We start from the raw sequence: 25,588 nt of genomic DNA, 5'->3' as shown, positions 1-25,588 counted from the left end.
CTTTCTGACATCTTTGCCTAGTCACTGACCACAAGAGAACTTTGTTTTTTTCCAAATACCATGAGGAAGAAGAATATTTGCATATTCTATGTCTGCCTAGTCACCAGAGAATACTGTTTATTCAAAACTATGTAGATTTCAGTCAAACCAGTAGCCAGAATTTAAAGGATGTAATTGACTGTAAGGGAAGTGACAGCTGATTTCATCAAAGCCATCTTTATCTGATTGAGTGGGCTTTCTAAACAACATCTGAGTTTTCAAACCTCTGAGACAAGAAGACATTATTAATAAAAGCACATTTTGAGAAATGTATCTTGGTGGCTTTCAAAACCTGGCTACACTTTAAAATTATCTGGACAGCTTTTAAAAAATACTGGTGCCTGAGCCTCACTTTAGAGTAATTAAATGCAAATGTTTGGGAATAAGCCTGAGCCTTGGTATTAAAACCGACGAACAAACAAACAGAATCTCCCAGGTGATTCTATTGGGTACCCCGAGTTTAGAAACGGCGACTTGAAGAGCATCGTTGCCCACATCTGTGTTTACCTTGACCTATTTGTATCTTCACTGGGACAAACCAATGATATTCAAGTTTCTGTTTCCCAGAGAACTGATACAGTTGTTTCCAAGTGTGATAGATTGTATTATTTTACCATAATTCTTCCATCTCTATCTCATCTTGCCATTGCCTCCCCGATGGTGAAGTGAACTTTTCCACACTATTGACTTCAGACTTGGCCGTAGGACTTTAACTAATGGAAGGTGGAAACGACACTTGTGTCAGTTTTGATCTAAGCTCTAAGAGGCATGGCAAGTGTCCACCAAGACTCGGAGAACTTAACGTTTTCCCCCATTAGGAGAGCAGATAGCCATTACTCTTTCAGCCTGAATCCAGGAATGAAGCTATGTGGAGGAGACCCTAACCCAAAGTCCAGACTCCCACCTGGTCCAGCTAAGCCACTCTGAGTCTACCCAAGATTAGCAAAACTACAACTAACCTACAATACTATGAGTATGAAATTAATGTTCTTGATGTAATCCTCTGAGAACTTGGAGTTGTGTTTTTAATCCAAAATTATTGCAGGAAAAAAAAGAAAGAACAAATACGTTTGTATTTGTAAATAATTAATGTATCAAGCAATAGCTAGTAAGTAATAGGTGCTAAGTAAGTGTTGGTTAAGTTAATCTGCTTTTATATAGGACTCTTAAATTTGATGATACTAAAAAAATAGGAAATCAGATTTTAAATGGTTTATATTAAATTTAGTTCAATGACGTTAAAAATGTGTGATTATTAGAGTTTAAATGGTTTAAATGGATTGCATCTCTATAGCCTTCTAGTTATTATGTCCATTTATGAAAAGGATTTAGTAAGTATGCTTAGAATTGCTTTCTCCAGGAGCCAAATGGATCAAGTTTTCATCTAAATGGGTTTGTGGAAAGAAACTGTCTGCTTAGCAAATGTGTATATAGTGCCAATTTTTTTGTGTGTACTGCCAAATTTTCATTAAGATTCAGAGAATTCAATTTATTGTTTAGAAATCTATGTATTGAGTCATTGAGACAGATTTTTGTCATTAATGCTCAGAAATTATTAATAGCAATAAACAGATAACACTTCTTGAACAATAACTGAGTCCAGATGAAGAGTTAATGGGTAAAAGTCCTTGAAAATGTCTTTTGTGATATATTAGGAAGTTACACTAACCTTTTGTGATGTATCAGGAAGTTACAGAGAGTTGGACAAGCAATCATAGAAATCTTTGAAAGAGAAAATCCTAGTTAGAAAGCCAAATAAGTCTTAATCTCAATTAAATTTTCTTTTTGAAGCTCTCTTCTCCTTGATAAAATATACTGTGATTCATTTTAGAAGGTGTTTTAGTTCTTTTTAATGCAACCGTTTTCGTTTCTAAAATCATTTTGTTAACTTCTTCTTTATAGTAACTATAAATTATTTTATATCTGCTTTTCAGTGATCCATCAGTGATTACTAAAGGATTTATACACATAAAGTAGAGGTACTGAAGAAATTATCTACGTTATGGGTAAAGGAAGGTGTAATTATGTTGTCACTTCCTCACGTTTTGAGACTTATAAGAATGCAATAAATAAATGCAAAAAAATCCCAACTTTTTTAGACTATAAAACTGCCATTTATTTGTGATGCTATTTATAGCAAAGGCAAAAATAGCATAGCAGAATTATACAAGGAATGCAGTGCTCATACAAATTGGCTTTGGTGGCCAAGTGTCTTTGTGAAAAAAGTATTAATTTTATAGTATCTTGGGTACTAAGTTGATGCTCCACACATAATCCACAGTGTCACAAATGTCCTTAGTAAACCACACTCCCAATTGCTAAGCCTTCACATTTAATATAGCAGAATGTCACTCTGTGCTCACTGGGTTGCCAAAAAGTGCTAGCAGGGTCATCACTATACTACCTACCTTCCCCCCGAGATGGGAGAAAGTAGACAATTGAAATTAGGTGCAAAGGAAGGCAGTGAGTAGAGTAGTGCATTTTGATCCCAGATATTTGTTTGAATCTATACTATATGTTGGCTAAAGTCTCATTCCATGTATTAATGTGGTCCTGCTGTAGGTTTGCATAAGACTTTTAAAATACATTAATTAGGATGCTAAGATTCTTCTGTAGTCAATAGATGGTGGCCTATGCCTAAATGTTATATTGCTATCCATTTTCTCACGTTTTCACATTTTTTTCACTCACATTCATGAGTTAAATAGAAATCTGTAGTGAATATGTACCAGATTTAGATTCACAAATATTTTAATATCAGAAAAGTTATCTTTCTATGAGGAATATATATTTGAGAAAAAATCATTAAGTCCAAACGGGGAGGCCAAGTCAGCACTCAGCGGTAGGCAGCCCTGGGGCAATAAGACATAAGGAAATATTACTGATAAAGTGTACTTCCTTTTAAGAAAGTGCAGCTCTGTCCTTTTGTGAGATGGGAAATCCTAAAACTTTTCAGTCATGGATTAGTTGAATAAAGAGATAATCTCAGATTCCTGATACGGTGAAGGTAAGATATGAGGCAGAAAAATGGTAGTGCCCAAGAAAATTTTATGGAAACCATTTGTACTACTAAGAAATGGAGGAACCTAAAGCAGTAATTCAAGTTTACTCAAAGACGTCATCAGAATCTAAAACAAAAGTGATGAATAGAAGGAAGAGATGGTTAAAGGAGAAAAATGGAGAAATAGAATACTATTTATAGAACATATATTACTGTAGAACATTTACTATATGCACGTTTCAAGGTAATTTTTAAAGTTTGACTTTCCACCTTTTCAAGGATCTAGTATTTTATGCACATACTTCAAAAGAGGTAAAAAAGGATGTGACTCATTTCTTGTAGACATGATTCTTAAGTTAAAATGTTATAGAAGAGAGATTCAACCCTTAGCCCTCAGGTTTTTCATCCATAAAATGGATAGGTAGGGCTAGATAAAGTCTGAGTTCTGTGCAGTACTATATTTTGTGATTAAATGAAAAAGTAAGTAAATTACTTAATTAGTGAATAAGGTATATTAAGACCATGTCAAAATGCTCAGTAAAGGAATTACTTAGTCTAAGTACTCAGGGTCTCAGAAGACTATCTACATAAGATTCCAATAGGAACTAATATATATATATATATATACATATATATATATATATATATTTTTTTTTTTTTTCCTGAGGAAGATTTGTCCTGAGCTCACATCTGTGCCAATCTTCCTCTTTTTGCTTGAGGAAGGTTTCCCTGAGCTAACATCCACGCCAATCTTCCTCTATTTTGTATGTGGGTTGCTGCCACAGCATGGCTGTCGACTAGCGGTGTATGTCCGTGCCTGGGAACCGAACCCAGGCTGCCAATGCAGAGTGCACTGAACTTAACCACTAGACCACAGGGCTGGCCCCTAGAAACTAATATTTTGCACATTTTTCTTGGTCGTATTATAAGGAGATGAACTATATTGATTGGTTGGCAAAAAAGAGTTGCATGAGAGAGATATGCTGTAGATTACTTCATATAAGTGTATGGAAATGTTCCTCATACCTTTTCACCATCTATCGTGCTCCGTGTCTGAATGCACCATCATTTACTCAACCAGTGCTGCTCTAGTGACAGACTCTCAGGGTGAATGCAGTATTTTGCCATCACAATTAATGGCACAAAGATTAGCCTCGCGCAAGTCATTTTGTGTTTTTGCCAATTCTATATTTTGAATACATTTCTAGCAATTAGATTACTGGACAAAAACTATAAGTACCTATGTTTTATATTTTGGTATTTAGAAAGATTTGCAGTTGTGTTCTAATTGTTTTCTTTGCACCAATATGTTGTGTGTTTATATTTGTTATATTTGTTACCTAATATGAAAAATAACACCATAAGCTAGTACGTCCTTCTTCCTTACCCTTTCCTTTTCCCAATCTTCAAATTAAAATGATACAATTTTGCTGTCATTTGAAACCTATGCAGCAATCAGGAAGTTTCTCTATTTTCTAAATACTGTTTCCATTCCCCTGCCTGAGGCTAATCTTTGTGCCACAGATGGTAAAAAGGGATAAGAAACATTTCCATCCACTTACATGGAGTAATTTACAGCATGTCTTATTAGACAAAAAGAGCGGTGCACTGATGTTGTTTATAGTATTCTACAGTTTAAGCGTTAAAGGGGGATTTTTAAGTAATAAAGTGGAAAGAATGCTTATGGATTCAAAAAGGGATGATGGAAGAATCAACCAAAAATCAATAACAATTGCAGCCTCCAGGTTGGGGGAGGAACAATGAATGTTACAGAATAGAAGCATTAGAATAGGTGCTTCTGTGAATGTAAATTGTTTCAGAGTTTTCATTGTGAACTCGTGTAAATGCATCTCATAACATAAGAAGAAATAAAATTAAACCAAAATAGGAGAAAAACTAATCCATAAAAATTGAAAACACATTGAAGCAAACAGACCTTATTATATATAAAGTCGGTGGCATAACCTAAAGAGAAAAACATTATTTCAAGTGAATTTAACACATAATATTCTTTCAACAGCTTTACTGATATAATTGACCTGCAACAAAATTCACTCATTTTAAACATAAATGGAGAGTTTGAGGAGCTTTGGCAAATGTAGATGGTCATGTAACTTTTACCGTAGTCAAATATAGCCTATTTCCAAGTCAAAAAATTCCCTTGAGTCCTTTAAGAATCAATATTGTCCTTCAACTTTTGACTCCTGGTGATCACTAATCAATTCTGTCACTTCAGCTTTTATAGAATTTCATACAAATATCATCATCAGTATGTCATCTTTTGTGTTTTCCTTTTTCCACGTAGTGTGATGTTTTAGTTTGTCCATGTTGATGCCCATATCCTTATTGATGAGTGATATTCCTTTATTTGGATATACCACAATTTGTTTATCCATTCACCAGATCACAGCATTTGAATTTTTTCCAGGTTTGGGCTAGTATGAATTATCCTGCTACAAACATTTGGATATAAGTCTATGTGTGGACAAATATTTCTCCTGAGTGAATATATAGGAATGAGATTTCTTGAAATTTCTGGGTGATATGATAGGTATATGTTTAACTTCTTAAGAAAATGTTAGACTCTTTTCCAAAGAGACTATGCTATTTTGAATACCCACAAGTAATGTTTGAGAGTTTACATGTATAGAAAATAAATCACACAAAAGGAAAAACCTACAGACTCTTGTCCAAATACCAGGGGGACCACTACCAGTTGGATAAAATGCTTTGTGGGTCTTTGTGGAACTAAAAAGAGAAATTCCTCCCAACTTCCATCTCAAAGCTCTGCTCCAGTTCCAGAGTCCTGGCTCTACCCTTGGCACAGCAGTCTTCTATTCCTTTCTTTACCTCTCCACTTCTTTAATCTCCACTGCGGCTCTCAGTGCCTCTGTATAAGCTCGGCCTGCTGTTGCTTGTCCTGTCTGGGCTCTCAGGCCTTTCTCTCTGGCCAGTCCCATTTACCTTGATTCTCCTCCAGCCCATTAGCCTCCACTGGATTTCCTGTTCCATTGTGTGTACAACACCTCTTTGCAAATAGACAGTTGTTTCAACCAGCAGTTCCTTCTCTTTGGGCATTGAAATCCCAGTTTTCAGAAACTACACTGGGGGCCCAATCACCAGGAGAGTGACCAAGACTGTTTTTAAATCTCCCCCTCGCAGCAATCAGTCTGCATTTTAAAGAAAAAGACCACTTTCTGTAGCACTGCACTTGATCCTGGAGAGTGTCTTCCTTTCCCGGGGAGTATTCCAGGGGCTGCTGGCGAGTTACCACCACTGCCCCCTCAGAGCAGAGAGTGTTTTAGTCTGAATGTGGGGAACGTTGTTCTAGACCCCAAGGTCTGCTCTCTAGATACCTCCCTTGAATTTTAGCAGCTCTTTTGAAAACACTGATGTTGACCCAACTTCTCATGACTTCTGAAACATGTACTGACAATTGGATCCAAACAGTGACCCTGGATAACCGAAGAAAGCAAGTCGAATGGTCCTGAATTCTATAGGTAGTGGACTTGTGTCACTAAAAGCAGAGAGGTGGATAGGAGCTGTCCCATTTACTGAGCCCTGCGAGGAGCAGGGTAAATTTCTCAAGGGCAGTACACCTAGAGGCTAAGAGCAAATGCTAGGATAAGAAAAGTCCTTGTTCTTAACCCAGCTTGTCACTTGCTACCTTTGTGACCCTTGGCAAGTTACTCTGACCTTACTGAAACTTAGTTTCCTCAATTGCACATGTGGATAGTCATTATCATCTCATGGGACTGTTAAAGGACCAAATGAAACAATATATTTAAAGAGCTTTACCCAGGGCCTGACATATGGTGAATATTCAACAAATATGTATAGATTTTTGTTAGATTTGTTAATGAGAATAAAACTGCATTATTTATCACAACCAACTGCTTAGACATCAAGCATTAGACTGGTTCTCCCTTGCATTTCCTAAATGTAATGGTACAAAGCAGGAGTAAAGTGAAATCGGAAAGAGCTCAAATCCTAAACTGACTTTTTTTTTTTTTTTTTTGCTGAGGAAGATTAGCTCTGAGGTAATATCTGTACCAGTCTTCCTATGTTTTGTATATGAGTCACCACTACAGCATGGCTTGATGAGTAGTGTAGGTCCACGCCCAGGATCTGAACCCATGAACCTGGGCTGCTGAAGCAGAGCATGCCTCGCCCCACCACTATGCCATGGGGCTGGCCCCCTAAACTGACATTTTAAAATGGCGTATGGTATGGCCAATTAATCCTACTAATCCTTAAATCTCCTCACCTGGCACAAAGATTGTAATGTCTGTGTAATTTAGAGTTAATGTATTGGGACCGGCCCCGTGGCTCAGTGGTTAAGTGCGTGCACTCTGCTACTGGCAGCCCGGGTTCGGATCCCGGGCGCGCACCGACGCACCGCTTCTCCGGCCATGCTGAGGCCAAGTCCCACATACAGCAACTAGAAGGATGTGCAGCTGTGACATACAACTATCTACTGGGGCTTTGGGGGAAAATAAATAAATACATAAAAATTAAATAGAGTTAATGTATTGTTGCTTGTTTTTCTTGTATGTGATTCTCTATGAGGATGCAGAACTCCCGAAGTGAAGGCTATAGAATCAGCCCCACAGTGGTCTGCTTAGATGGCAACGACTTCACAGCTACAGTGTTATTTTGCGTGGTGGAAAACGATTTATTGAAAATGAAGAAAAATGTAAATGATTCTTGTAAAGAAATTAAATTAATGTTAGGTACTAGAACACAGATGTTTTGAGTGCCATACCTATGCAACCATGTCATTAAATTCAAATCTCTAATTAACTGACATCTGTTTCCTGTTCAGTTTTGAAATGATTCATTGAAACCATTTGCAGAAACAAGCACACTTGTAAAGAAAAAGGAATGTTTCTGACCTTTTCTCCCCTTCTATTTTTTTGTACTTTATTATTGTTTTTTAAAATTGACTGGCTGAATGACTCAGTGACTCAGAATTAAGACATATTTGATGTGCCAAAGCCTGTCTCTTACTTCCTTGCTTCAGATGCTGTACCACAAAAGATTCTATTAAAAAAATCAGAAACACTAAATAATATTAGGTCATGAAAAACAGGTTGCTGAAACTTGGGCAAGATAGTCTAATTAATTTTAGAAGAAAAGTAGATGAGCTAATTTTAGACTAGCCCTGATGATCAGTTTCTATTTATCAAGAAATATTAACATTTGAATTTAATTAAACAAATATCGTTGCGCGTCCGTCTATTAGACAGGTAGCTGTATTGCAGTAGACCAAAAAAAAATGGACTTGGAAAGAGACAGAATTTACTCAAGTTCTAATTCTGAAACTAACTTGGTAACTTTGGTAGTCAGCCTCTGTGAATTCCATTTTGCTTACAAATAAATGGTAATAAAATTGAGACCAGTATCCAGGAGTATAGTGAAGAGTGACATAAATACTCTTTATGTGTGCACTCTGGTGCATTATTCATAATAGCTGCTTAATAAGTCATAATTTAAACCTTTATTACTTTCTTTAGTAGCTACCCAGTACCTTAGAACATGCTTCCTACATGTTGGCAATTTCCCACATTAGCCATCCATTTTGCCATGATAAAAGCCAGAAGATTTGAATTCTTAGCCTCTCTTATAAGAGAGGCTTATGGGATGGGCATATGCCCTAGGTGTCAGGAGTTCAGATGAGCTGCCAGGTGAAGAAGTAGTTAACTCAAGCAACAAGCCAAAAATGAAAGTAACAACAAGCCTTTCATCATTTCCTGTGATAGTAGAAGCAAAGTCTAAACCAGAGGAAGCGCTGACCTCTCCCCCATCTTCTTCCGTTTTCCTTCATGGAATGCGCAGCACAGGTCAATGATCAGGTGGACAACATAGACATAGGGAGGCTCACTGTTGAGAGAGCCCCAAAGCAAATGTTCCTGCAGTAGCATGGATACAGGGGCAGGAGGGGAGGGCGAGGAGGAAGAGCTAGGTGTGGAAAAGCACTGAGTACTGACTCAGAGTGAAGAAAAGTGTCTTCAAGCTTCCCCTCCACCTCTTCTCCCAGCAAGAAGGTCTCAGAAGAGGTGCCTGAGGATGGCCTCTGTGAAGGACCCAGCAAAGGAGGCCTCTGAATGAAGGCACCTGGGCTGGGAATGCAGATATGCAAATGAGCATGGCCAGCCAGGGGTGCCTGAGTCCTGGACCACCACGCCCTTCAGAGACTGCTTGAACATTAGGTCTGGCGTGGAAAGGGCAGCTTTCCCCTGTGAGGCCTCAGGTATAGCCTTTGTCATTGTCCATGTCTAGGCCTGAAAAATCATACATAGAATTTTGGCCTAGAGCTGGACTCCTTAGTAGGATCTTTCAATCAGGTAAATTCTAAGGATGCTTAGATATAGACTTGAACAAAGTGAGGGGTGGTCTCATTTGGGTTGAGAAGGGAGTGGTATTTCTTCCTTCATTCACAGTCAAAGAACCATTTAGTTGATTTGATGTAGCAGAGGTGAAGTTGCTTGCATTTGAACTTGACCATCCTCATTGCCAAGTGAGGAGGGCAGTGTCGCCACTAGAGCACTCCATTGTGCGATTGGGTCTTCCTCTGGCTGCTTAGCTTCAGAGCGGGATTCTCTAACCACCTGCTATAGTACATCTGCCAAAGTGAGTGGTAGATGATCTCAGTACCATCTACCAAAGGAAGGCATATGCTGTATCCAGAGTAAGGCCTTATGTGCAGTTATCAGCAGAGCTGTGTATGCAGAATTTTATTAATCTGAATAGCTCTTTATGGTCTCCTCATTTGGTGAGATTTCTTTTATTTTCTCTACATTTTTTTACACTAAAAAATTATTTGTTTATACATTTATAGAATGAGGATACATGAATTATATAGTGTCTTCATGTCTTGGTATAGTACCAATGAACTCACAAATATTTTAAATTAGTGCCGCCACAAGCAAAGATATGAATGTACCTCCATTTGCGTGAAGGCACCATAAAAAAGTTGATCTCAAAGTTAAAGGCAATAATTTAATAAATGCAAATTCAATGATCTCAGGAAATAGGTAGTTTTTAAATTAACAATTCTTTATCATGATTTAAGTTCTCGTTTGAATATTAGCATTATTTCATTTTGAGACATCCTATATTGAAGGATAAGTAAAAATAATTAAAAAAAAAATAAATGAAAATGTTTTTGGTCTCTTTTTCCAAAGATCTCAAGTTAAAACATATTGACATAATGTCAGAATGATTTACAAAAGCCGGGACGTTCAAGCTGCAGCACTCTTGCTGGAAAAACCAATAGACGCTGCTGATGTAGAGTGAATTTGGGTTAAATTATTCATTATAATGGAAGTTTAAGTCTGGCTTTTTTATGTGCATGCTTAGGAAACTTGATAGAATCAGTCTCTATGATCCTGGAGTGAAATCTTTAGGTATAAAAGACAAAAATACCTGGGGGGTTTGCTATCTGAGCAGAACAGAACACTCGCCAAATTGAATGATTTTATTGAGATCACTTCCGAGTGATGCCCAAGTATATTTTCCCAACATGTGCGAATACACACTTGCTCATTTTTTTTTTTTTTAGCTTTAGAAATGTTTTCATTCTTTTATTGCCTGCTTTTAAAATTGGTCTGAAATCAAATACTAGTGTATTAAGACAAGTCCGCCGAGGAAGGGGCCGGGAGGAGGTCTTGAGGGAAGAACAATCTTTCAATAGGATTCCTCTTAGAGTTTGGTGTTGCGGCATTTATGATGTATCATGACGTTGCTTGGAGTTACCATCTCCTCCTTCTCTTTTCCAACTTCCCAATCATGGCCCTTGGGACTATTTCAATGCCAAAAGCTCCATTGTAAAGCCCTGATCATTACTTATAAGAAAATTTGTAACAAGAATGTGGAAAAAAAAAGAAAAAAAGAGAGGAAAAATAGAACACGTCTCCTGTCCTAAATCTGGATCAAACCCAGGAGAAGGAAAATTCCTTAGAGGAAATTTGTCAGCCTCAAGATTTCCTAGAGTTGGCTCTGCTAAAACATGGCGTGGTTTCATAGTTTTAACCCAAGTGATTGTAATTGGGTCAACTTATTTGACACATTATATTCTTCATCTTTGTTCTCCAAAAATACATAATTCAATCACTCTCTAAGGAGCTACATAGCTTGCCAGCAGAGACTTTGAAGAAAAACATTGAGCTTCTTAATTAAAATCTGAAATTGCATTTTATACTAGCTTGAGTGTTTGGTGGTCTCAAGTATAACACTGGAAGAATTTAGGTAAGAGAGTTCCTTGGCATGAATAGACAAGTTTGCCATAAATTTTACCTGCTGTATCTTGATGCCACAAAACATGCTATTTAATAATATTTAATAATATTGATATGTTCTGTTCTTTGCTGCTTTTGTGCTCACGGGATTAGTTATGTTGAGGGCTTTTCTGATTCTATCTTTGCGTTATTTTAGAAAGTGGGGCAAGGAATATTTTCTTCAAAAGCTTTCAGCTTTCATTCTCTCAGACATTATGAGAATTTGAAAGCAAAATACTAAAAGTTTAAAATGGAATTGGAAGCAAGAAACAAGTCCTCCGTAAACTTTAAATCCCACCACCTCCTTTCCTAAGCCTTTTCTTTCTCGTGCCGTCTCATAGAACTGTGGGAAAAACTGAGAATTGTGAACACGTTTTATAAATCATAAAACTCTACATACTCTTCTGGGCATTATTAATTACACTTCAAGGGCAACAGTTAATAATTTATCCTCTTGCTTTTTGCCACTTCTTCTACTTCATTTAGAATTTCTAAAAATCCAGTGTTTGATCTTTATGCTGTAATTTAGTAAAACACCTTGGTGGTTTACAAATATCACTGACAATAAATCTAAAATAGTTTTGTACAGAAATGATGTTACATGCTTAGCATGACTAAGTCTCTCTTTCTGTTTTTATTATGTCATAATGTTTGTCCAAGTTTAGTTAGCTTGTTCAATATAAGAAAATATGTTTTTAAGTATGTTTAATTAAAAATAAAACATAAAACAAATTAGAATGATGCTTTTATTTTTTTGCTTTTTGCTATTTTTATATATCTTCCAGACATACCTAGGTATTAATGTGCTAATATTTCCTAACTTTTTAACCAATGTAAACTTTTATAGTCTTATCCTCTCTACTTCTCTTTCCCACATATTTCCTAAGGCATTTTGCAATCATCTTTCTCTCCAATTCGCTAATCAAACACTTGAAACAGTTTCAATGCAAAATGTTTGCTATAATTTTGCAAAATAGTTTGTACATTTTATGTTTATCTTTATTTCGATGTTTCCTATAATATCTTCAGCAGTAACCTTGATAACTAAATGATTTACTAGTATGAGGCAGTTACATTTTTTGCAAAGTCTGCCTTGCCCAAGTCTTTGCATAATTCAAGACAGATTATGGCAAAAATTGTGAATATTTCTGCCCATTAGTATACAGAATAGTGTCACATAACATTAACATAAACACAGTTTGCAATCATTTGTTATTCCTCAGCTTTGGAATTATGCTAATTTTAAAGGCTTTTACATTTTCAGGATTCTCATTATTTCAATTTTTGTTGATGAAGTGAGATTTACTAACATGTTTTTTCCAATGTATAAAATATGATATTCCCAAAATAATACTCGAATATGTAAAAAGATACGATAAATACATGAAATGAAATTGTATTTGACTATAAGAATAAGGTGTCCCTATTAAAACCAAAAGCATGGTGACATAAAACTATCCCACAAACTTCTATTCTTCTTTACAACTTCTGGTCATGATGGAATACCTAGCAACAGACTAGCTCTTTTGCTGCAATAACTATGAAGTCACAAAAATACTAGGAAACAAATTGTGACAGGCAGAATAATGGCTTTACAAAGATGTCCATACCTTAATCCACAGAACCTGACAATATGTTACTTTACATGGCAAAAAGGGAATTTGCAGATGTGAATAAGGTTATGTACCTTGAGAAGGGAGATTATCCTTCTGGATTATCTGGAAGGGCCCAATCTGATTACATGAATCCTTAAACATGAAGATCATTTCTAGGCTGGGTTAGAGATATGAGACAGAAGGAGAAGGAAGAGAGAAGAGAGATGTGATGTGAGAAGGACTCGACTCATTGTTGCTTTCTTTGAAGGTGAAAGAAAGGGAGCTATGAACCAAGGAATGCTGGCAACCTCTAAGAACGCTGGAAAAGGTAAGGTAATGGATCATCCCTTAGACCTCTAGAAAGAAACACTGCTGATATCTTGATTTTAACCCAGTGAGACCCATGTCAGATTTCTGACTTACAGAACTGTAAGATAGTAAATTTGCATTGTTTAAGTGGAACTTGTTACAGCAGCAATAGAAAGCTAACACAGAATCTGGTATCTAGAAGAGGGGTGCTGCTGTAACAAATACCTAAAAGTGTGGAAGTGGCTTTAGAATTGGGCAACAGGTAGAGGCTGGAGAAATGTTGATGAACATGATGAAAAAGCATAGACGGCCTTAAACAGACTGTTAGTAGAAATATGGACATCAATGACTGCCAGTGAGGACTCAAAAGGAAGTGAGGAGCACTGTGGAGAAAACCTAAATCATTCTAGAGAAAGGCTAAGTCATCATGAAATGAGTATTAGTAGTTACATGGACACTATAGACATTTCTGATGAAATCCCAGAAGGAAGTGAACAACATGTTACTGGAAACTGGAGGAAAGAGGATACTTCTTATATAGCGGCAGAAAACTTAAAGGAATTGTGGACAGCATATAGGTGAGAGCAGAATTTTTAAGCAATGAATTTGGATATTTGATTGAAATTTCCAAGCAAAGTGTTGCAGGTGAGTGCTATTTTTTTTCTTGCTGCTTATGATAAATGCAAATTGAGGGTAGAACTGTTAAAATGGAACCAATACTTGGTGATTTGGGAATTTCTCAGCCTACTCAGATAGCAAAAGATGCTAAACTTAAAAGATTTGCTATCAGGAAAGAATGGGCTCAAGAAAAAAAACCAAGGCTTTGCTCAACTTTTTACTAACAACTCTGAAAAATCAAAAGGGCAGTGTATTCAGTCACACAAATGGGTCTTTGAAAAGATTAATGGTGTGACTCACAGATCCTCTCAGCCATCTCAGAAGAAATGAAAAAGATAGAGGGAATTATCTAGGAATGCTCTGTGGATGGGTCCCTTATCTAAGAGTGAATCTCCGTGATGCACATGGGAGATCTAGGAAGTTCTTGATTATTTGACATCATCAGAAATACTGCCAGCTTGGACCAAAAGGAAAGAAACAAGAACAAGTGAAAGAAAGCTGCCAGATCCTCCAAAATTCTACAGGTAGGAAACAGGCTGATAAAACTACTCAGCTGCAAACATAAGCTATCTTTCATGGAAAAAGGAAGGTTATCTTAGAGGACGGAGACATGGGCCTTGAGAGCAGAGTTTCAAGCTCAGAGGACAGAATCACAAGCCACAGGGATTATTTCAAACTCTGAAACCTAGTGGAATTTGTCTGGTGGATTTACTCGTGATCATGGACTCCTTTTTTCTCAATTTTCTCCTTTTTTGAACAAGAATGTCTATAACTGTTATCCTAGGGCTGTTCCATCATTGTATTTGGGACAGATAACTTATTTATTCAGTTTCACAGCCCCACAGATGAAGAGGAATCATGTCTCAGAATGGATCACATCCAGAAGCTCACATCTAATTTGAATATTATCGATAACAAGAATTGGAACTTTTGAGTTCTTTAAATTTAGATATGATTTGGGAACGTGAGTTGATGCTGTAGTGGGTGAGAATTTTCTGGACCTTCAGACGGAGGGAATGTGTTTTACACGTGGATGGACATATATCTTCAGGGTCCAGAAGGCAGGATGTCGTAGTCAGAATACTGACTACCCCAAAGATATCCACGCCCTAACTGCCAGGACCTGTGAATGTCATTGTACATCATAAAAGGGACTTTGCAGTGGTGATTAAGGGTACAGGTAGAGGTGATTAAGGGTGGCTTGAGAAAGGAGATTATCCTAGATTATCAGATTGGGCCCAATCTAATTCCATGAGTCCATAAATATGGAGAACATTTCCCTGATGATTCAAATGAAGATGAAGAAAAAAAGAAAAGAGATGTGAGATGACAAGGAGCTGATCTGCACTTGCTGGATTTGAAGATGAAGAGAAGGGAGCTATGAGCCAAGGATTGTGAGCAGTCTCTAGAAGCTGGAAAATATAAAGAAAATACATTAGAGCTTCAAAAAGTGATGCAGCCATGTCACCATCTTGATTTGAGCCCAGTGACATCTGTGCTGGACTTCTGACATACAGAATTATAAGATGATAAATTTGCATTGTTCGATTCACTACTACACAATTGTTTTCAGCCATTGGACAGTAGGTGGCTCACAACTGTTATTCCCAAGAGAAGGGAAACATACTGATGGGGTTCAGAGCAGGCCACCCCAAGATGTGCCACTCTGGTATGTGGATTATTTCAAGCTGAAGACAATAAAGGCTCAGAAGACTCTGAAAGAAACTTTGACCTCCCGCTCCACTAACTGCCTAAAAGGATTTAAGATAGAAGGCCCGGCCCCGGGACAATCCATCACCATAGATAACTCTGGATATCCATAGACTGGGAGGGCCTTTGCTAAGCCCATTCTTATCAAAGTTCTGTTTACCAAACATTTACATTTGTGAGGGAAATCTCCATTTGTAAAGGTATCTCCATCTCTGTACTGGGAAGAAGGGGGGATGACCTCATCTCTAGAAACTTATCAATGTGGAAGGCGAGGCCTAAAATATGCATAATAACCTTACTCTTGTTTACTGTGCTTTTCTGGTAATCTACCATGACTGACTCCCCCCAGCCCCAACATCCTCCTATGTCTTTAGCCAAAGATAGTATTTAAGAGGAGAATCTCCACCATTTTGTTGAGTTACCCAGTTTTTCTGGGTCTCTCCCATGTACACATGTCATAAAGTTTTGTTTGATTTTCTCCTGCTATTCTATCTCATCTCAATTTAATTCATACCTCAGCCAGAATGGACCCAGAGTGGGTAGAGGATAGTCTTCCTCCCCTTCAATAAAAAGTGAGACCCACAGTCTTCCAGGCTTTCTGTTTGAAGGCAGTTTATGAACTGCAGTCCATAGAAGTGGAACTTAGAGCAGAATGGTCTTGCTGAGCTGAGGAAGCTAAGTTCAGAGGTTGGGGCTCCTGAGGTAGCCATAGTGGAGTACCTCAGAGAAGCGAGATATTCAGAGAAATCTACTGCAGAAATCTGAATGGGGTCCCTTACATCTTTGATGAATTACTAAGCTAGGCAAGTGCCAGCTGAAATTCCATGAGACCTAAGAAAGAACAGCTACCAGAAAGCTGTGCTCAGAATAGAGGCTTAGAGGGTGACAAATTTCTGGAAGACATTGGATTTGTGATGATCCAGAGTGAAGAGACATTGCTGAACACTTGAGATTCAGTTGAAATATGGGAAAGGCTACATGTAGGAGTAGGACTACTATAGTGTTAGAGTTAGGGTTATTCTGTATGTGACTTAAAACAGCTTGAAAACAAGACTCGAAAGTATCAAGCTACTTTGCTAGTAAATTAACTGTTTGTCAGAATAAACTCAACTCCCTTTAGAGGAAAATTAGCAATATTCAGATTCTCAACGACATGACATCTATAACATAAAATAAAAAACTTATTTGATATTGAGCAGGAAAATGTTACTAATAATGGAGGAAAACATCAATCAATTGAAATAGACCCAGATATGGAAAACATGTTGGAATTAGCAGACAAGAACTTTATTTTTTTTATTTTTATTTTTTTTGTGAGGAAGATCAGCCCTGAGCTAACACCCATGCTAATCCTCCTCTTTTTGCTGAGGAAGACCGCCTCTGAGCTAACATCTATTGCCAATCCTCCTCGTTTTTTTTTCTTTCCCCAAAGCCCCAGTAGGTAGTTGTATGTTGTAGTTGCACATCCCTCTAGCTGCTGTATGTGGGACATGGCCTCAGCATGGCCGGAGAAGCGGTGGTCGGTGTGCACCCAGGATCCGAACCTGGGCCGCCAGTAGTGGAGTGCGTGCACTTAACCGCTAAACCACAGGGCTGGCCCCAGCAGACAAGAACTTTAAAATAACTATTCTAAAAGTGTTTAGGGATTTAATGGAAAGGATGTGCACAATGAGTGAGTAGATTATAAGGAGCAATTGAAAAAAGCATAGTTAAACAAATAAATGGAAGTTACAAAATTGAGAAATTCAGTCTATAAAATAAAAAAGTCGGCTGCTGGGCCTAACAGTAAATTGGACACTGCAGAAGAAAAGATCAGTGCATTTGAGACAGCGCAATAGGAGGCATCCAAACTAAAGCACAGAGAGAAAGACGGTTAAAAAAAGGAACAAGCCTCAGTGACCTGTGGACAATATTAGGTGGTCTAACATAATTAACCGAAGTCTCAGAAGGAGAAGAGAAATTGGGGAAGAGAAATATTTAAGTAATTAATGGCTGAAAAATTACACATTTGTGAAAAATTTTTAATCCAAAGATCCCAAAAGCTCACTGTCCCCAAGCTTATTGACAATAATGAATGCATGGGATATTATAGTCACATTGATTGAAAATATAAGTAAAGATAAAAGCTTAGATATAGCCAGAGGATGAAAATAAACACATAGTATACAGAAGATCAGCAGTAAGCATGACCACTGACTTCTCATCCGTAACAGTGCAAACTACATCAAAACCAACGACATCTTCAAAGCACTGAAAGAAAAAAACAATTGTCAATCCAGAATTATCTACACGGTATAGACATACTTAATAAGTAAAGGGAAAATAGAAATATTTTCAGATAAAAACAAAAGCTGAGAGAAATTTTCACAAATAGAACACCACAAGAAATGTTAAAGAAATTTAAATTGAAGGAAAATGACACTGGATAGAAAGTTAGATCTATACAAAACAATAAAATACATCATAAATGCAAAATATATAAATGCATATAAAATAAATTTTTCTTCTTTCTTAAATTCTATAAACTCAATACATTTCTTAAATCAAAAATAATAACGAATTGTGGCCATTATAAGATATGTAGAAGTAAAATGTGTGATAAAATTAGCTCAAAATATGGGACCAGGATAAGTGAAAGAATATTATTTGTAGGTTCTTCCACTATACGTGAGTTGTATAATAATTCTTAGTACACTGTTGTAAGTTAAGAATGCATATTATAGTTTCTAGATTAACCACTAAAAAATATAACAAACGTATAACTAAAAAGTCAATAGAGGAAATAAAATAGAATATTAAAAAAACCCAAAAACTCAGTTAATATAAAGCAAATTAAGAAAGGAAGGGAAAAAAACCTAATCAATTGAACCAACCAAAGAAACAATTCCCAGATGGGCTAAATAGAAAGCAAATAGCAATTTGTTATACTTGAACCTGATCTTATCAATGAAGTTCAACACTTTGTGAGAAGGACTAGCTGTATCTGTGACAAGGACCAGCTCAAAGGCACGAAGAATTTTTTCTAATCTCCTAACAGTCAAAACAAAACAAAAAAAAAAACCTTTGGAGCATAATGACAGTAAAATTTGCTCACATCAGGCTGAAGATTGTTGTCACTTTCATTAAAATGCCATACGTCATCCCCTGGAGCTTTTGGTCTCCGCAAAGGCAAATGTGCCATCCTATAAGGTGGATTCCTGGAGATTAACTTCTAGGCACCAATCCAGAGTGCTCAATAAATAAACAAGAGGGATTTTGTGAAACTATGGTTTCAGCTCCTTCCTGTTATTCTGTAGCTTACAAAATTTATTAATAGCAAGAATTATAAACATCTGGGTATAAAAGTAGCCACTTGGGCTATGTCATATAAATAGGCTAAACTCCATCACCACAATGACTTTTCAGACTGTAAGACTCACCTCACATAAGCTGCTGACACTGGACGTGCTGGTGGTGCGTTAAAGTGGACTAACAAAACATGAGGCCTTGTGTGAGGGAAAAGCAAATACTCACCTGCCTAAAACCTCTGGGATCATCTTTCGAATTTTCTTTTGGTAGTAAGTTGCTGTCTCATTGCACTGATAAGAACCTTGGCATAGATTTAAGGCCTAATCACTATAATAACACATTGAACCAAAGGACCCCCCACACGTGTAACATGCACTGACCGGAACATAAAAATTAATGTTGAACATCCCACTTTGTCTTAGGAAGTTGACCTAAGTTATGACCTACTTATTCTTGATGGTTCCTGCGTCTTCTTTTCTCAGCTCTGGGATCCCTGAATCCTTGTCCTTTCTAGCTTGTCATATGCACTTTTGCCCTAGTCTATTTTGAATACCTATTTGGACTACACTTTCTGGCTGTCCTCTGGGTTTTTATCTCTACATGATACCTCATTTTCAATTTCTCTAGGGCTCCATTTGGTAGACATCTTCAGTCATTTTTAGCCCCATGGAACTCTTCTTCCCGGACCGATCAATACTCTCCACTGAGAGACGAATAACGACAACAGAATAAGAAATCTAAGAGTGGAGTGGGAAGATACTTCTGGGATTGAAAAAGAACACAGTCAAGTAGGGGTGAAGCTGTTAGATAAAAAGGCAAACATAAAGAGTTGAGCAGGAGCTCTGACAAGGCGAGAGGACTGGATAGAACTGGCCTCTACATAGTTGAAAACATCGTTGAAAAGGTATGTTGGGGTTAGAACTATTCAAAGCTCTAAAGAGTTTCTGATTATATCAGCATCTTCCCAGAACAATTATTATAAATAATTTGGGTAGGATAACACTTGGGGAGGAGGCAGAGTGGAAAATAAAATTTGCCTCCAAGTTTCCCTGTTTTGTTGTTTTGGTTTCAAAAGCCAAAGGGAATTCTTAGACATAGACAAACTATCTTGGCAGGAAACTGGGAGGATAGACATCAGTCTCCAAAAGATTAAGTACAAGGCATTTTTTCCCCTGACTGTGAAGAAAGAGAGAGAGAAAGAAAAGAGCAGAGACAGACTGAGACATATCTGGGAGTCCTGAGAGTTGTTGGTCCTTGGAGCCTACTGCCCAGTTATGGTGCCATGGAAGTGGCAAGACTTGAGAGAGACGACTGAGTGATGTGTCAGGCCACATGGGACTCCCAAGTCCTGCGTTTGGCACGTAAGTGGTGATACAATCATCTCCCAGCCCCACGTGCTATGTAGAAGCAACAACAGAATCATTGAAACTGAAGGAGCACGGAAGAATAAAATGATGGACATTTTAACAGCAGCCTATGTGAAACGCAAGCACCAGATGTCTCCAGCTCCTGAACTGCCTCCCTAGCATTTGAATTGGGTTAAACTCTGGGACTGTGGCAAACTATGAAAACTAAACCATGAATATCAAGTGACGGTAAATGTCCTGGCCTCCTGGCAGGTTGGTATTGGGGTGGAGGGGGTGTCCAAAAGGATATGAAATTGTTTTAACGAAAATGGAAAAATTGACTATGTTTCACACTTTAGTTTGTGAACAGGCATTCCTCTTATTAGCACTAATATTTAATGAGTGCTTTGTGTAAGGCATTGTGCTAAGAACTTCGCATGCAGTATGTCATTTAATCTTCACAACAATCTTTTGTATGAATTATGGAGCATTATTTTAAATTGTATAGTGCACCAGGTAATCTCTAAAAGTTGTACCCATACATTTTAACCTTCATGAGAAAGGCTTAGAAACGCAGTTCTGTCAGTCAGCCAAGCTGGTTTTTCTCTTTGTCCACACTGATTACTGTGCTGTGTTGCCTCTTAGGCTGCATAGAAGTGAGCAAAAACTAAGAGGGGTTTCTTTCTGAGCGAGAAAAGAAGCATATCAAGTTGATGGGATTTCTCAGGAAGAGGATTGCTGCTGAGAAGGGCTAAGATGGAACAAAGAAGCAGAATGTGTGGTGTTCATTGCATTAGTTCATGTTTTAATTCTACATTTCTTCAGCCCAAATGGTTCAATGTATGGAGGTGAATGCTTACAACATTATTTCCTCAAACATGCTCTTTGGGTCACTATTTCTACAGAATGTTAATAGGTGTAACAAAAAGAGTTCCCAAGTCAGCCTAAGTTAAGAAAATAGTGAGTATATAAAGTTAAAATCTGTGTGTGCAGGGCCGGAGAGGGGGAGGGGAGGTTCTTTTTCTCAGAATTCACAAAGCTTTTAATTATCACAGGAACTCTCAGAGGTTTTAATTAATATTTCAGTGGAAATCTCCTAGGAGGGTTATGATTTATAGCATTTCTTGAACTTGAGTAGGGGTTTATAAAATTATTTAAAGTATCTATTTGTTTATGTATGTTTATGTGCATATGCATTTATATGTTGACTTACGGATGTATTATTTATTTACTAGGTACCTCAAGGGAACAATTGTGATGGGGTGTATTGTACAAAACATTGGTTTATAAAAAAAATATTCCTAAGCAGCTTACAATCTATGCATCAGTCTTCCTGTCCCCTACTGTTGCCCCATGATATGAGGCCATTATTAGACCATTATTATATCTAATCCTTATACTTTGCTCCTTATCTTTGTTTCTGGACATAAAGAGTCAGGCCTTGGGTAACCGGTACCTACCTTCCTACCTGATCCTATCTTTGAGTCTTAGGAAATGATTTGAACTTTTAACAATAACGCACAGGCAATCACTCTCCTGACTCTGATATCTGTGAATTTCTGTATGTGGTGTTTTGCATTTCTGACCTTAGACAAGTCAGCTAATCACTCTGTTGCTCAACTTGCCCTTCCGTAATGAGACTCTGAGTTAGAAAAACCTAAAAACTCCCCTTTATGTATGTAATTCCCATATTTTAGAATATGAGATGTTTAGAAAGATTTTAAACTATACTAGATCATCAGCATGATAGTAGCCTCAGGATTTTGTCATCAATAAATCAGCCTGCATGGTAAATTTTCCCAGATATTTGGGAAAGCTTGTTTGTAACTCTTTGCAACTAATTAAAAATATGGAAATATGATAATGAGGACAACTGGCATGATGCCCAAAACCCCACATTCAGTCAACCCAAATCCTTTTTAAGAAATAATACATGAAAGTTAAAAATGCCATTATTTGTGAAACACAGCCTTTTTTTCTTTTGGTGTAGAAATGCAGACTAACCGGATGTTTCCCCACCCTCTCCACTTCCAATCCTTCTTCTGTAGAGGATGGCGGACATCTTGCATAACTACTGTTGCCCCATGATATTTTCCTGAGGTCATGTTTTTCTCTTTCTGCACACATTTACTAATCTATGAAAGTATATTTTTTGAGAAGAATATCTAAAAGGGAACATGGGGATGTGGATCAATAGGAATCATAGCTTTAAAAAGAGACTAATGGGAAACCACAGAAAATGTCAATATGAAAACCCTTATCAGCTATACACGATGCTGTTTAAGGAGTAAGCTTTGCCTTGGGGTTCTCTAACCCAGTTATTCATTAACTGACAGGAATGCCTGACCCGGGGGATGTTATTATTGTATCAAACTCGGTCTTTTTCTTTTCCTCCCAAAGCCTACAACGTCTCTATTTCACTGAACGTTTCTAATAAAATCCTTTTTTTGTGTGACTATACATTTTCTAGAAAGTGATAAATTGTGTCCAGCAGGAAAAAATGGAATTTATTTTAAATGTTGTTTGAAGGTTACACTCTTATTAGAAGTCCATGAATTTGAAAATGTTAACTATGCGATGTGTATCAGCTCCTGCATTATGCAGCACGCCGACGTCTACTTAGCTAGAGCCGCTCTCTCTGCAAATATTTCTGTTCAGAAAAACCACCAAATGCAATTTCATTTACTGAATGTGTCATTATTGTCCCTAAGAATGCTTGATGTTCTTTTTGGCTCATAATTTATTGGTTTTTACAAAAGACCAATTGATGACTGAACAGAATGTGAACTGATGAAATGTAATATTCAATTTTATGCACATGTTTTTCTTTTTGCCAAAAAGTGGTGTCCTATTTCTCTTGAATATCATATATCACCTCAATGTTTAGCATTTGGTTCAACTGAATACAGATGGCTAATGTTTGGTAGTGTTTTGAAACTAGTCCCTAACTCGGAGATGTTTTATTATTATCTAGTGTTTTCTCCTGTATTGAGAAAAGTCTAAAGCCGTATCTATAGCTGATAATATTTTCCTGTATAATTCTGCTTCTTTCATTTAACTCTTGAGTTTTATTCTGATAATTCCAACTTTGAGCAATGGACTTTGAGATGAATTATTAGTAAAAGACAGTACACATGCAATCCAAGTGGTAATGACAAATCATTTAAGTTTTTATATTGTCATGTAGTGAAATGAAATCCTAGGGTAAACAACTTTTAAATAGCATGTGCTATATTCCACAACTGCTTAGTACATTGCTTTGTCCTGAAAGAGGTGGATACTTTACATAACAATCAGTGCCTCCCTGTACACTACCTATCATGTGTTTGTAATTGCTCCCCTACCTGTCTCTTTGGGGTATGGTAAAGCACTCCTTGGCATGGCTTGGGTGACATCAAGAAGGTGAACAATAATGGCAAACAAGTATACTTAATATACCAAAGAGAGAAGATAAGGGGTATTTAAAAATATATTATTATGAAAACATATTGACTGGCTTTATAGGTCTCATCTATGGGTTAGAAGACGGAATGGCACGTGACCTCGGGTTTTCCAAGGATTACATTCCCAAACATGAGTACTTTAGAGTTTATAATATAGGGAAGTAAATGATCTTTTATTGTGCACTTATTTGCTATTCTTATGATTTTACCTTAGATAGACTGAATTGTCTTCTGTGGCTTACATATTTTTGAAATATAATCTCTCAACCTTTTATTAGTGAAACAGAATTATAAGAAAAATATTTTAGTATCATTAAAGAGGTTTAATTTCATTGAATCCTTACCATTTCAACTTAGCTTCTCTGAAGTAGTGAGATAATAGGAGACTATATGATACCATGCCTACTTGTTTGGCAGAAGAAATGAATGAAATATATAGTCAAGGGAATTTCAAACAACATGAGAGATGTCATTGTGGAGAAATGGGAGCACAGGTAAGCATACGTTGCGGTTATGTTCTAATTAGATGGGATAGATTCGTGCAAACTAGTGTTCATTATACTGTATGGAGTGGAACAATCATTAGCAGTCAGAGAGACTTCACAGACAGCTAACATTTGGAAATCCACAGCTCATTTAAACTTTTCATTTCAAAAATGCCCATAAAGCTATAGATTAAACCACAAAAAAAAGACACTGCTATGTTTGTATAGTTCCAGTTTATGACTTTTATTGGCTCCTGACAAATCAGATTTCCAAACGCTACCCTAAGTTGTAGTAAATACATTTTTTTTTTTTTGCAAAATATTTATAACTTGAAAGAGCTCAGGAAAAGTGGCAGGAGTAAGAACTATTAGTTTTGCAATCTTATTATGCAAATTGAAAAATCCATTCATTGTAGTGTTCAATCCTCTGCAGGCAATTGTGGTCTTTGCAACTGGAGAACGGGATATTTGCATTTTTTAATTTGAACATCCTAGAGTGGCAGAATGTCTGTGCTCATAACCTTAATAAGCAAAAATAAATTCTGGTATCAAACTGATTTAAAAATATATCTGAGAAATGAAAACCAGAATTTTCTTAACTGTCCTTTTATTAATTCAATATTTTTTATATTCTTACCAATACTAATTGAGAACTTTCAAAGAATTAGACACAGTCCTGGACACTGAGGATACAGAGATCAACAAGACTCAGAGATGCTCAATGTAGCTGAGAGGATTGTTGGTAAATATTCAAGTACAATTCTAATACAGCGTGGTTGGTGCTTCGATAGAGGTAAATAAAGTGTGCTGTGGTTTATCCCAGAGGATAAGTCCTGTGGTTTCTCCTGTGATTTAGTCAAGAGGGAATGTCCAGTAGGCAAGGCGGGGATCTGAGGAGGCTGATTTAGGAGTCCTGGGCGTCCCGCAGGGCTCACCTCCCACGCTGCCTCTTTCTCCACCAGTGTCTTCTTGGACTTCTTCACCTGGAATTTAACTCTGTCTTCTTTGTCCTCTCACGATACTTTGCATGTGAAAGTGTTCCATACTTTTCATCTGAAAGTCTCCATACTTTCCCAGATCACCTGCCAAAGTCGTATTCAAGGTGCAACTTAATAGCACAACAGTTAATCTATGCCTTATCTTTTTTTCTTTGGCTGAAAAAGGAAAGTAATTTCTGGGTGTCTCACACCTGCCAGCTTCCTTTTATGCCATGTGACTGATATGGCTCTCCTTGTCTAACTACCCCAGGTCAGAATGTCAGAAGATTCCAGACTGTTTGAAAAATCCACTGAGAAAGTATCACTGTTATTATAACTTGTGCCTGAAGTGATTCTCCTTTGCATTCCAGCCTCTTTAGCCTTCCAGAGATGATAGGGTTCTGGGAATGGGCTACAAAGCTTGTCACGATTCTATGTTAAGGCTAGAGCAGGCATCCTCACACTGAATCTGCCACACTCTGTGTGATAAGGATTACG

Source organism: Ceratotherium simum, chromosome 17 (assembly GCF_057802395.1).
Source record: "Ceratotherium simum simum isolate JZ-2026a chromosome 17, ASM5780239v1, whole genome shotgun sequence".
Lineage (NCBI taxonomy): Eukaryota > Metazoa > Chordata > Mammalia > Perissodactyla > Rhinocerotidae > Ceratotherium > Ceratotherium simum.
This window is presented reverse-complemented; position numbering follows the sequence as displayed.